This window comes from Arachis stenosperma, chromosome 6, assembly GCF_014773155.1.
Source record: "Arachis stenosperma cultivar V10309 chromosome 6, arast.V10309.gnm1.PFL2, whole genome shotgun sequence".
Classification (NCBI taxonomy): Eukaryota; Viridiplantae; Streptophyta; class Magnoliopsida; order Fabales; family Fabaceae; genus Arachis; species Arachis stenosperma.
In genome coordinates, this window is record NC_080382.1 from 72,643,993 (window position 1) to 72,657,306 (window position 13,314).

The window sequence follows — 13,314 nt, forward strand, 5'->3', positions numbered from 1 at the left end:
AGGGGGTTGCTCCATAGGCTCCTTCCCTTTTCTTCTTTTAGAGCTCGACGATGCCATGAGTAACCTTTGATTTCGAATTTGTAGAAGTATGGATGATTGCAGCTTAAAAGATGTAGCTATGAGAGTGTGTGAAAAAGCTTTTGATGGGAGAATAAGTGTTGAGTGTGTATTCCGAAAGTGAGGAATTGGACTAGAAGGGTGAAAAGTGAAGTGGTATATATATAGGAGAATAGTGGGTGATTGAAGGGTTTGGATTGATAGTACGGCTTAATAGTGGACGGTTGGGATTTGGGATTAGATAGGCACAAGGATCACTACTTTTATGAGGTTCTTGGTTCAGTCTCCAAGGACATCCTTCCTCCAATGTTGCATGGAAACACTTCCCAAGGCACTCCCCTTGAAGACATGTGTGTAGTTCCCTTGGTGAAGTGGTCGAACCGATCCCCTTTGGGTTATCCCATCAGTTCCCTCCAACATTCCCTTCAATTTCCTTGCAAGACAAAAGAAAAGAGAGATTAGTTTGAATTGTGGCTGAAAAATAAGAATGGGAGGCTAACTACTTTTTTTTTTTAATTTTTGCTTTTGACTAACTAAGTGCCATTCATGAATGCAAACCAACCGACCAGCTAAGTGTTCATGCATGCAACATTATTGACACCAAACTTAGTTTGTGAGCATGTGGTGTAAAAAGATTTGATTAAGGCTCTAAGACTGACATGATATAAATTGTGTATATGCCATCTTAGTGTGCCCTGAACACCAAACTTGTTGTGCACTATATGTTGTATACAAGAATTCATCTAAGTGTTTTTCGAAATTAATTTGGAATTCATGAACTCGCTTTATTAACTACTATTAAAGATTTAAAGGAAAGGATATAAAACATGGGTTGCCTCCTGTTCCGAGGGTTACCTGAAATGTGTAGCTCGGTCCTCTGGCAAGACCCGAGATGGGGGTTCCGTGACCCGAGCTTGATGCGCTGAGCGGCGGGTGGTGGTACCTGCAATGACACTCCGATGCTTAAGTTAGCACGGGTCCAAGCAGATATGTGTAGAATATAGAATGTCTGTTATACCTGGGTGCTCCAGTGTATTTATAGTAGTTGGCCGTGATCTTCCCTGGATAAGATATTCTTATCTTTATCTTATCTTTTGGGGGTTTTTTCCCTATCTTTGTGGAACCGCCTTTCCTAGGCCGTTTCGGCCTTTAGGTTTTTGGGCTTCGTTCCTTTTGATGGGCCTTCTTTAGCTTATTTGTCCGAGGTCCGACCTCAGGCGTGGGCCTTGGAACAAGGTCGGACCTGCTATGGACTTACCGAGTTTGGGGAGCTCGGTCAGGGTATGAACAGTGCCCCTGCCCGAGTTCGTCCTTTGAGAGGTCGAGCTCGGGCATAGTAGCTTTTTCAAAATTTGAAAATGGCCGTTTCAGCATTTATTGCTTTTTACCGTTTCTCCTCGATTTCCGTTCGGGCTCTGTGAAGGTCATTATTTATTTGCCCCTTTCCTCATTTTCTTCGTTTATTCTGTTTCCCTTTTCCGTTTTTCTGAGTTTTCGCCATCTCTCCTTCGAGCACCGCTCCTTCTTTTTTCTTCTTCTCCGATTCTTTCTGTGCATTTTTTCCGGGGTTTCTTCTGCGCCGCCTGTTTCTTGCTGTCGGAACTCGTCGTTCTCTTTCTTTCCAGGTTTGTTCTCGTCTCTTTTTCTTTTGTGTACGTATGCTTCTGTTCTTTTGTGTGGCTCTTTGTCTGTTTCTTTTTCTCTATGCTTGGGTTGCCCCGAAAAGAGGCGCCGCCATTGCTTTGTTGTTTGTACATGGGGGGGCTCTTTTTTGTTTTCTGGTATTTTGCTCCGGGTTTGCTGTATTTTCTTCTAAAAGATCTTTCTTTCTTGCTTTTGCTGAATAGGTTTTTGCTGCCTTTATGTGATTTTTGTTTTGCTGTTTGTACTCTTCTTTGTAGGCAAGATTTTTATGTCTCGAAAGGTTCTTCAAGCAATGTCGACCAAGATTCCGAGTGGTCTTGGTTGGGTAGATCCTGTTCCTCTAAAAGTCCCTTCTGTGGTAGATTCTGAGTATTTAGCTAGGTTTCGTAGGCAATGTAGTGTATGTGAAGATAGAGAGTCCGAGAGGGATTATGAGCTAGTAGCCCCGGATTCCGAGGAGAGAGTGTGCTTCCCGCCCTTAGATAGTTCCGAGAAGCTCTTCGTTTACGCTTATGATTGTTTTTCTCTAAACTGAGCGTCCGACTTCCTTTTACCGACCTGGAGTCCGAGGTGTTGTGGTCTTGTAACCTTGCCCCTACGCAGCTCCATCCAAATTCTTGGGCCTTTTTAAAGCTGTTCCAACTTTTGTGTCAGTTTTTGGGTGTCTCTCCCTCTATTTCTCTTTTTTCCTATTTGTTTGTGTTGACGAAGCCGGGGTCGGGTGGAGGGAAGGTGTCCTGGGTCTCTTTTAGGGCTAACCAGGGAAGAAAGTTTTGTACCCTGTATGATGAGTCCTTTCACGATTTTAAGAACTTTTATTTCAAGGTTCGGGCTGTTGGAGACGTCCGACCTTTCTTTCTAGATGAGAGTGGGGAGCCTTCTTTTCCTCTTTGTTGGCAGGAGAATGTAGTGTCTGTTAAGTATACCTTTGAGAGTCTAGATGAGGTGGAGCAGGCTTTTGTGGGTGTGGTGAGCAGTTTATGGGGTCGGGCACCTCACTTGGACACGAAGAAAATGTTGGGAGATCCAAGCCTTCTCCGTTCCGAGTTAGGTAGTTCCCGACCTCTTCCGAAATTCATCTTTTTGTAGTATTTTTGTATTGCCTGTTTTTGGTGGAATTTCTGTTGTTGTAATCCTTTTCTCTATTTCTTTGCAGAGATGTCTTCTCAGGCGGATTCCATGAAATTCCTTCGTCGGACGAAGAAGTCGGTTGCTGCTCGGAATATCGAGGCCGGGCAGGATTCTGCCCGATCTTCTCCACAGAAGGCTACTGTGGGTGTTCAGACTCGGTCGAAGACTATTCCGACTCCTCAGTTCCGAGCTATAAGTCAGGATCCTCCGGCCTCTGGGACTGTTACTTCTTCTCCTCCTCCGTTCTCGGGTCCTCCTTCCAAGAAGCAGAAGACCTCTGCCGGTTTTAATGATAAGGACTTTGATGCTCTTGGTTGGATTGAGCAGCATATCCTTCCTCAGACCTTTATTTCTACTGATGATGTGTCTATGGAGCATCATTTTCAGTATATGGCGCGGAGCTGTGTCCGGATGGCTAGTCTTCATGCCGCTATTGCCCGGGAGTTCAAGAAATCTCCTCTTGGGGCGACTAGCTCCCGACTTGAGAAGGCTCAGTCCGAGCTTGATAAGATTAGTCAACTGAAGGCTGCCAGGATTACTGAGCTGGAGGCTTCTTTGGAGAAAGAGAAGGCTAGGGCTACCGCGGCTGTGGCGTCAGCGAAGACATCTGAGGAGATGGCGAAGGCGGCCACAGAGAATTATACTCGGCTATATGCCGAGCTTGTGGAGACGAAGGAGGAGTTGCAATCTGCGCAGGACAAGTTTTACGAGCTGGAAAGTCATGTGGCCAAGGGCATGGACGCTATGTTTGAAAATCTGAAGGCTCAGGTTCGGGTTCTTGCTCCCGACCTAGATCTGAGCTTGTTCAGTACGGATAACGTCGTTACGGAGGGAAAGATTGTTCCTGCTCCAAACGAGGATGAGGTTCCGGCGTCCGACCCCGAAGTTCCTGTTGAGAACCCGACTTCCTCTTTGGCCGGGGATGGATCTGGTGTGGGGTTTCAAACCCGGGTGACGTTGCCGTTGATGCAGTTCCGATTTCTATGTTTGCTCCGCAGCCTTCAGTTGATGCGGAGTCTGGAAAGGGCCTTGATCCTCTGTGACCTTGTATTTTTGGTATTTTGCCCGACCTGTGGGCTCTTTTGTTTTTTGGATGGTTTCTGTGAACGCTTTGGACACCTTTTGCTTTATTTAGCTACTTGTAGTAACTTTTTTATGCGGTGTTTTTTTTTTTTTTTTTTTGTTCGCGTTTGACTTTTTGTTTCCGCTTTGTGCTTTTTAGTTGTTTTCGGATAACAACTTTTTAGCTAGCGTTTTGATTTCTTGTTTTCGCTTTTGTGCTTTTTAGTTGTTTTCGGATAACAACTTTTTAGCTAGCGTTTTGATTTCTTGTTTTCGCTTTTGTGCTTTTTAGTTGTTTTCGGATAACAACTTTTTAGCTAGCGTTTTGATTTCTTGTTTTCGCTTTTGTGCTTTTTAGTTGTTTTCGGATAACAACTTTTTAGCTAGCGTTTTGATTTCTTGTTTTCGCTTTTGTGCTTTTTAGTTGTTTTCGGATAACAACTTTTTAGCTAGCGTTTTCGAAATCTTGGTTTTCCGCCCCTTTAAGGCTTCTTTCTCTGGTCCGGGCTTTTCCTCGGGCCTCGGACGTTTCGAGTACCTCCTTTGTTGGGTCCGACCTTGTTGCCGGTCGGCCCTTTAAGTTATTTTTGTAATCTCTTTTTATTTGGCTTTTTGAGCCTTTCCAGAGTTACTTTATAACTTCTCACATTAATTTGAACATCGTCGCTTTATCTTTGCCGACCTTGTGTGGTCTCTTGGCAAATGATTTTTTGCGTTTTGTCGAGCATAAATTAATGTGCCTTGGCGGGGTACTTTTTCAGGATTTGTTTCATCACGAGGAAGAACAAAAGAAAATAGAAAAATTTGATTAGTATTAAAAAGAAAGAATATTTACAGAGTGTTTACCCTTGACTAGGTCGGGTGCCTTACTTGACCGGGTGTCTCATTAAAAAACCCTTGTAGGGAAAAAGAGTACACCTCGGGTCAAATCTTTCTAGCTGTAGTACCGTCTTAGATTACAGGCGTGCCAGGCCCTGGGCAGCTCATTGCCTTCTAGGTCGGATATCCTGTAATAACCTGTTCCTAGGACTTCTGTCACTTTGTAGGGTCCTTTCCAATTTGCAGCTAGCTTTCCTTCTCCCGACTTTTGTGTTCCGATGTCATTTCGGATTAGAATCAGGTCATGAATGGAGAAGCTTCGCTTTATTACTTTCTGATTGTATCTGAGGGCCGTTCTCCGTTTTAGGGCTTCTTCTCGAATCCGAGCTCCTTCTCGGACCTCGGGGAGGAGGTCGAGTTCTTCCCTTTGTGCCTGCGGGTTATCTTTTTCGTTGTAGAAGATGGTTCTAGGTGACCCTTCCTCTATTTCAATAGGAATCATTGCCTCCATTCCATAAGCTAGTCAGAATGGCGATTCTCCCGTTGTAGAGTGTGGGGTTGTCCGATATGCCCATAGCACCTGGGGGAGCTCTTCAGCCCATGCCCCTTTGGCTTCTTGGAGTCTTCGTTTTAACCCGGCCAAGATGACTTTATTTGCAGCTTCTGCTTGCCCATTGGCTTGTGGGTGCTCGACTGATGTGAATTGCTGTTTGATTTTTAGTTCGGTCACCAATTTCTGAAAACTTGTGTCCGTGAACTGTGTTCCATTGTCTGTTGTGATGGAGTAGGGGACTCCGAACCTTGTGACAATGTTCTTGTATAGGAATTTGCGGCTTTTCTGAGCCGTGATGGTGGCTAAAGGTTCAGCTTCGATCCACTTTGTGAAGTAGTCGACCCCTACTATGAGGTATTTGACTTGCCCCGGTCCTTGTGGGAACGGGCCGAGTAGGTCGAGTCCCCATTTTGCGAAGGGCCATGGCGCAGTGATGCTGATAAGGTCTTCGGGTGGTGCCTTGTGAAAATTGGCGTGTTTTTGGCAGGGAGCATATTTTCACAAACTCTGTTGCGTCTCTTTGCAAGGTCGGCCAGTAGAACCCGGCTCTGACTACTTTTTTGGATAGTGCCCGAGCTCCGAGATGGTTCCCACACATGCCTTCGTGGACTTCTTCGAGGACGCTCTTTGTTTCTGAGGTCGGGACGCACCTAAGGAGGGGGTTTGAGAATCCTCTTCTGTATAATACATCGTGTATTAGTGTATAATTCTGGGCGTCTTTCGTAAGTCTTTTAGCTTCCTTTCTTTCGGCGGGGAGAGTTCCCGACTTCAGGTAGCTGAGTATGGGGGTCATCCATCCTTGCTGTTGGTCGGATATATTTAGCGTTTCTTCCTCTCTTAGCACGGAGGGAGATCGTAAGGTTTCCTGGAGGAGACTTCTGTTGTTGCCTCCGGGCTTGGTGCTGGCAAGCTTTGAGAGGGCATCTGCCCGGGCATTTTGTTCCCGAGGTATGTGCTGGATCTGTATTTCTGAAAAGTGGCGTAATTGTGCCTGCGTTTGGTCCAGGTATTTCTTCATAGTTGGGTCTTTGGCCTGGTAGCTTCCATTTACTTGTGATGTGACGACCTGGGAGTCGCTGAAGATTGTGATTTTCTGGGCTCCGACCTCTTCGGCTAGTTTTAGTCCTGCTAGTAGGGCCTCGTATTCGGCTTGGTTGTTCGAAGCCTGGAACTCGAATTTTAGGGATAGTTCTATCCGCGTTCCTTGGTCGCTTTCGAGTATAACCCCCGCTCCACTTCCTGTTTTGTTTGAGGACCCGTCGACATACAGGTTCCATGAGAGTGGGGTTCCAGGGGTCTCAGTGTATTCTGCGACGAAGTCGGCTAGATACTGAGATTTTATGGCAGTCCGGGCTTCGTAGTGGAGGTCGAACTCGGACAGTTCCACCGCCCATTGTAGGATTCGTCCTGCCAGGTCTGTTTTTTGTAGGATGTGTCTCATGGGTTGGTTTGTCCGGACTTTGATGGTGTGGGCCTGAAAGTAGGGACGGAGCCTCCGAGCTGTGAACACTAGGGCGTAGGCGAATTTTTCTATTTTCTAATAGTTTAACTCGGCCCCTTGTAGTGCCTTGCTTACAAAGTATACGGGATGTTGTCCTTGGTCATTTTCTCGTATTAATGCTGAAGCGACTGCTCGATGTCCGACCGAGAGGTATAGTACGAGCTCTTCCCCTTTTAAAGGTCGGGTTAGGACTGGTGGCTGTCCTAGGAATTCCTTGAATTCTTGAAAGGCTTTTTCGCACTCCGGGGTCCACGAGAAGGGTTTCCCTTTCTTTAGGAGTGAGTAGAGAGGTAGCGATTTATTGCTGATCCTGCCAAGAATCTTGATAGGGCGGCCAGCCTTCCATTCAGTTGTTGTACTTCTTTGACACACGTCGGGCTCTTCATATTGAGTATTGCTTGGCATTTGTCCGGGTTTGCTTCGATGCCCCTTTGAGTCAGCATGAAGCCTAAGAACTTTCCGGCTTCTGCGGCGAAGGTGCACTTCGTCGGGTTAAGTCTCATGTTGTGTTTTCTGAGGGTGCCGAAGACACTGGTGAGGTCGGTCAGCAAGTTTCTGTCTTCTTGTGTCTTTACCAGCATGTCGTCGACGTACACCTCCAGTTGTAGTCCGATGTGCTCTGAGAATACTTTGTTCATTAGCCTCTGGTAGGTTGCCCCTGCGTTCTTTAGCCCGAAGGGCATTACTACGTAGCAGTAGTTTGCCCTTGGGGTTATGAACGAGGTCTTTTCTTGGTCAGGTCCATACATCGGGATTTGGTTGTATCCCGAGTATGCGTCCATGAAGGAGAGATATCTATAGCCTGAGGCTGCGTCTACTAAGGCGTCGATGCTTGGTAGCGGATATGGATCTTTGGGGCGGGCTTTGTTGAGATCCGTGTAGTCGACGCACATCCTCCATTTTCCATTGGGCTTTTTTACCAGGACCACGTTCGCGAGCCATAGGGGGTATTTTACTTCCCTAATGAACCCTGCATCTAGTAGTGCTTGTACTTGGTCTTCTATTGCTTGCATGCGTTCGGGCCCGAGCTTCCTGCGCCTTTGTCGGACAGGTCGGGATCCCGGGTATACTGATAACTTGTGGCACATCAGATCGGGGCTTATGCCTGGCATGTCGGAGGCTTTCCAGGCGAAGAGGTCGGGATTCTTCCTTAAGAGGTTTATGAGTTCCTCTTTTAGGCCTGCCTTGAGATTTGCCCCTATGTTTGTTATTTTTTCAGGTGTGCTCCCAATCTGGACTTTTTCGGTTTCTCCCTCTGGTTGTGGCCGAAGATCTTCTCGGGCTTGAACTCGTCCGAGTTCTATCGTGTTGATCTCTTTCCCTTTTAGGTTTAGGCTTTCGTTGTAGCATCGCCGTGCTAGTTTTTGGTCGCCCTTTAGGGTAGCGATTCCTTTTGTGGTAGGGAACTTCATACAGAGGTGTGGGGTCGAGACTATAGCTGCCAGTCTGTTTAAGGTTGGTCGCCCAATGAGGGCATTGTATGCTGAAGTGACGTCGACTACAATGTAGTCGATGCTTAATGTTTTAGATTGCTCGCCCCTTCCAAAGGTAGTGTGTAGCGAGATGTATCCTAAGGGATGGATCGGGGTGTCCCCTAGCCCAAATAGGTCGGTGGGATAGGCTTTTAGCTCTTTTTCTTCAAGTCCGAGCTTGTCGAAGGCCGCTTTGAACAGGATATCTGCTGAGCTTCCCTGGTCAATCAGGGTTCGATGTAAGTTGGCGTTTGCTAGAATAACGGTGATCACCATTGGATCGTCGTGCCCGGGTATTATCCCTTGAGCATCTTCTCGGGTAAATGAGATAGTGGGTAACTCGGGCAGGGGACTGTCTTCTCGGACATGATAGACTTCTTTGAGGTGTCTTTTTCGCGAGGATCTGGATGTTCCCCCGCCTGCGAAACCTCCATTTATCATGTGAACGTGTCTTTCAGGGGTTCGCGGGACTTGTTCGGCCCGACCTTCATTGTCTCCTCGTCTTCTCTTTCTGGTCTCTTCTCCTTTCTCTGCTATGTATCTGTCGAGCTTTCCTTCTCTGGCTAGCTTTTCTATAACATTCTTTAGGTCGTGGCAGTCGTTGGTAGAATGACCGTAGAGCTTGTGATATTCGCAGTATTCGGACCGATCTCTTCCTGCTCTCTTGTGTTTTAGAGGTCGGGGCGGTGGAATTTTTTCGGTGTGGCACACTTCTCTGTAGACGTCTACCAGGGAGACTCGGAGGGGGTGTAGTTGTGATACTTCCGTGGTTTGTCCGAGCTGTGTTCTTCTTTCTTCTTCTGTTCCCGATCTCGATCTCGGAGTGGGTAGGTTGATTCCTTCCTAGAAGAGTCTCTTAGCTGGGAGGTTTCTTCCATGTTGATATATTTTTCTGCCCGCTCCTGCACCTCGTATAGGGAGGTCGGGTATCGTTTGGATAGGGATTGGCTAAACGGTCCCTCCTTTAGGCCGTTTGCTAGTCCCATGATGGCCGCTTCAGTGGGCAAGTGTTGTATGTCCAGGCAGGCTTTGTTGAATCGCTCCATGTATTCTCGGAGAGTTTCTTGGTTACCTTGTTTGATCCCGAGTAGACTGGGGGCATGTTTTGCCTTGTCCTTTTGAATGGAGAACCTCGTTAGGAATTTTTTGGTTAGATCTTCGAAGCTGGTGATTGATCTTGGTGGCAGTTTGTCGAACCACTTCATAGTTGACTTGGTGAGAGTGGTGGGGAAGGCTTTGCACCGAATCGCGTCGGAGGCGTCGACTAGGTACATTCTGCTTCTGAAGTTGCTGAGGTGGTGACTTGGATCGGTGGTGCCGTCGTAGAGATCCATATCGGGTGGTTTGAAGTTTCGCGGTACCTTCTCCCTCATGATCTCTTTTGTGAAGGGATCATGATTGCCTTCGGGGGTGGTGTCGCGTTCTGTTCGATCTTTCAGGTTGGCCTCTATTTTCCGCAGTTTTTCTTCTAATTCTCTGCGCTTGCGAGCCTCCCTTCTCAAATCTTGTTCGGTTTCTTTTTGCCTCTTTAGGTCCTCTTCGAGTTGTTTCAGTCGGTTTTGTTGTGCCCGGACCGCTTCTAGAATTTCCGAGCTCCTTTCTCTTTCGGGATTTTGTGGATCTTTGTTTGGGGGTGATGTCTTTGGGCGATCCTGTTTGTTTCCTCCTGGAGTGCGTGGTGATAGAGGGCTGTCCGGTCGTTCTCCAGTGTCAATTTCCTCCTCTTGTTCTGAAGCAGCATGGTCATTGTTGAGAGGATCGTCCGCCATGGTAAAGGGATGACTTCCAGGGTCTCCGGCAACGGCGCCAATGTTCCGAGGGTTACCTGAAACGTGTAGCTCGGTCCTCTGGCAAGACCCGAGATGGGGGTTCCGTGACCCGAGCTTGATGCGCTGAGCGGCGGGTGGTGGTACCTGCAATGACACTCCGATGCTTAAGTTAGCACGGGTCCAAGCAGATATGTGTAGAATATAGAATGTCTGTTATACCTGGGTGCTCCAGTGTATTTATAGTAGTTGGCCGTGATCTTCCCTGGATAAGATATTCTTATCTTTATCTTATCTTTTGGGGGTTTTTTCCCTATCTTTGTGGAACCGCCTTTCCTAGGCCGTTTCGGCCTTTAGGTCTTTGGGCTTCGTTCCTTTTGATGGGCCTTCTTTAGCTTATTTGTCCGAGGTCCGACCTCAGGCGTGGGCCTTGGAACAAGGTCGGACCTGCTATGGACTTACCGAGTTTGGGGAGCTCGGTCAGGGTATGAACACCTCCCATGAAGCGCTTCTTTAGCGTCATTAGCTTAACGTTTGGCCTTTGTCAAGGTGGTTGGTAGTTCCTCAAATCTCCCCCCTCTTACAGTGAATCTGTCTCCATTGGCTTTATTAAGAAGCTCCACATGTTCTAAGGAAAGAATTTCGCTGATGGTGTACACTTGAGGCAGCTGAGATGGGATGGTGGGGAGATGAGGTGGGATAGGGGAGAAATAGGTAGAGATCACTTCATCTCCTAGAGAGAAATCCTCTGTAGGGATCTTCTTGTTCCTCCATCCCCTTGGGGCCTTTTTCCTTGTTTCCCTTGATGTTGCCTTGCTCCTTGTGGTTTCTTTTTCCAGGAAGATTTTGTTGCTGGTCTCATATGACTCTGGTGGGTCTAGCTCCTCTTGGGTTACACTTGGCTATTGTTCCTTCTGACCACATTGCTTGTCAACCAGAGGGATTCTCAGGTGTGTTTTGTTTGTGCTTCCATGCTTGTTTCTTCCATCAGTGCCTTATTGTGCTCTTCCCTTGATTCTTTGTTTTCTTGATCTGCTTCTTGTGAGGGTTTGAAGACATTGACGGTGAGTTGTTCATCATGTATCCTCAATATTAGCTCTCCTCACTCCACATCTATAAGCACCCTGGCTGTGGCTAAGAATGGTCTCCCCATATTGATGGGATGGATGTGATTCTCTTCCATCTCCAAGATAACAAAGTCTGTGGGAAGGAAGAAGTTCCCAACCTTCACTAACACGTTTTCAACCACTCCTATTGCCTGTTTTTGAGTTTTGTCAGCCAATTTGATGATTACATCAGTAGGTGTTAGCTCATTGATTTAAAGCTTTTTCATAAGGGATAGAGGCATTAAGTTGATGCTTGCTCCCAAGTCACAAAGTCCCTTATCAATCATTGTTTCTCCTATAGCACAGGGGATGTGAAAACTCCATGGGTCTTTCCTTTTTGTAGGTAGCTCTGTTTGAATGAGAGCACTGCACTCCTTATTCATCACTATTGTTTGCCCACCCTTCAGTGAACTCTTTTTGGTCAGCAGCTCCTTTATGTACTTGATGTATGAGGACATCTGCTGGAGAGCCTTAATGAACGGTATGTTTACATGAAGAGATGCAAACATATCGAGGAACTTTGAATACACTCTCCTTTCTACACCACCCTTGAGCCTTTGGGGAAAAGCTGCATATGGGTTCAGAGTCTCCTCTTTTTTTAGCTCCTTCCTATGTGTGCGATTGGGTGCTTGATTTCTCTTTTCATGCTTTTCCTTTGGATTATCTTGAAAGTGTTCTGTTTGTGTGTTTACTTCTTCCACACTCCTCTAATCACTTATAGTGATCATCTTGCATTCTTCCCATCTTACTTTCTTTGTTTCTCCTCTTGGGTTCTTCTCTGTGTCACTTGGGAAACTATCAGTAGGCTTGGGAATCTGTTGAGATAGATATCCCACTTGGGACTCCAGCCTCTTGATGGTGTCTCCCTGGTTTTTGATATTGGCTCGCACTTCATCCTTGAACACTTTGTTGTTTTGGACTTCCTTACATATACCTTCAAGTAGAGTCTCAATTCTAGAGAGTCTATCTTCGGGTGGTGATGGTGGGTTGAGGTTAGGAGGTTGAGAGTGGTCATGTTGGTTTTAATATGGATGTTGAGAAGGGTGGTTAGGTGGGTGTTGGTATGGTCTCTGTGTTGAGTGTTGGTAGGTTGCATTGTTGTTGGGATTGTGGTTGTGGCGTCTCTGGTCTTGGCCTTGGTCTTGTTGATTTTCCCACCCAAAATTAGGGTGGTTCTTCCAACCAGAATTATAAGTTTTGGAGTATGGATCATAGGTCTGCCTGGGTGAGTTCCCAACATAGTTGGCTTGTTCCCAGTCGCCTTCTTCTCCTGTATTCACTCTTTCTTGAGCTGGTGATGAAGTGGTGACTGCTGCAACTTGGTTCTCTTCCATCTTCTTGGTAAGATCAGCTAACTGCTTGGTGAACATCTTATTTTGAGCCAGCAGTGCATCCATATGGTTCAGCTCCATCACTCCTCGAGTGTTACTCCTTTCAGAAGCATAGAAGTAGTCATTCTCACCTACGGTCTCAATGACATCTATGGCTTCTTAAATGGTTTTCTTCTTGTTTAGAGACCCCCTGATGAATGGTCTACGGCCTTCTTTGATTCGTAAGAAAGACTTTCATAGAAAATGTGCAGTTGAACCCATTCGTTGAACATGTCTGGTGGGCACCTTCTTGTTAAGTCCTTAAACATCTCCCATGCCTCATAGAGAGTTTCACCATCTTGTTGTCTGAAGGTTTGTACCTCATCTCGCTAAGAATTTATTTACCACATCTTCCTAATTTGTTAACCTCCCATTCGGGAAAGATTCCAGCCATTTAGATGCTTTGTCCTTGAGTGAAAAGGGGAACAAAAGTAGTCTATAGGCATCAGGATGAACACCATTAGACTTCACAGTGTCACATATTCTTAAGAAGGTGGTTAGATGTTGATTGGGGTCTTCTTGGGCGCTTCCTCCAAATGAACAGTTGTTCTGAACAAGGGTGATAAGCTAGGATTTTAATTCAAAGTTATTGGCAACGTATGGTTGGCTTTTGGATGCTACTTCCGCAATTTCCTGGGTTTGGATTGATGTACGAGCCTAGAACCCTTCTTTCTGGCCCATCATGATTCACAGGGGGTTCTCAGGCATGGTTGTGAGCTTCTCCTTCAGGGTTGTTTTCCAGTTTCTCCTCCATGTTTGTTTCAAAGTACTCCTCCTCTTCCTCAGCACCAATAACTCTTTTCCCTCTTGCTTCCCTCTTTTTTCTAAGGAAG

General features: G+C 46.4%; 1 non-coding gene across 1 annotated transcript; it reads left to right on the top strand.

Annotated features, from left to right (window-relative positions):
• Positions 1-12,712: 12,712 nt before the first annotated feature.
• LOC130938602 (small nucleolar RNA R71) lies at positions 12,713-12,820 on the top strand. Its single transcript, XR_009069761.1, has one exon. It is a non-coding gene; the product is annotated as a small nucleolar RNA R71 (small nucleolar RNA).
• The last annotated feature ends 494 nt before the right edge of the window (positions 12,821-13,314 follow it).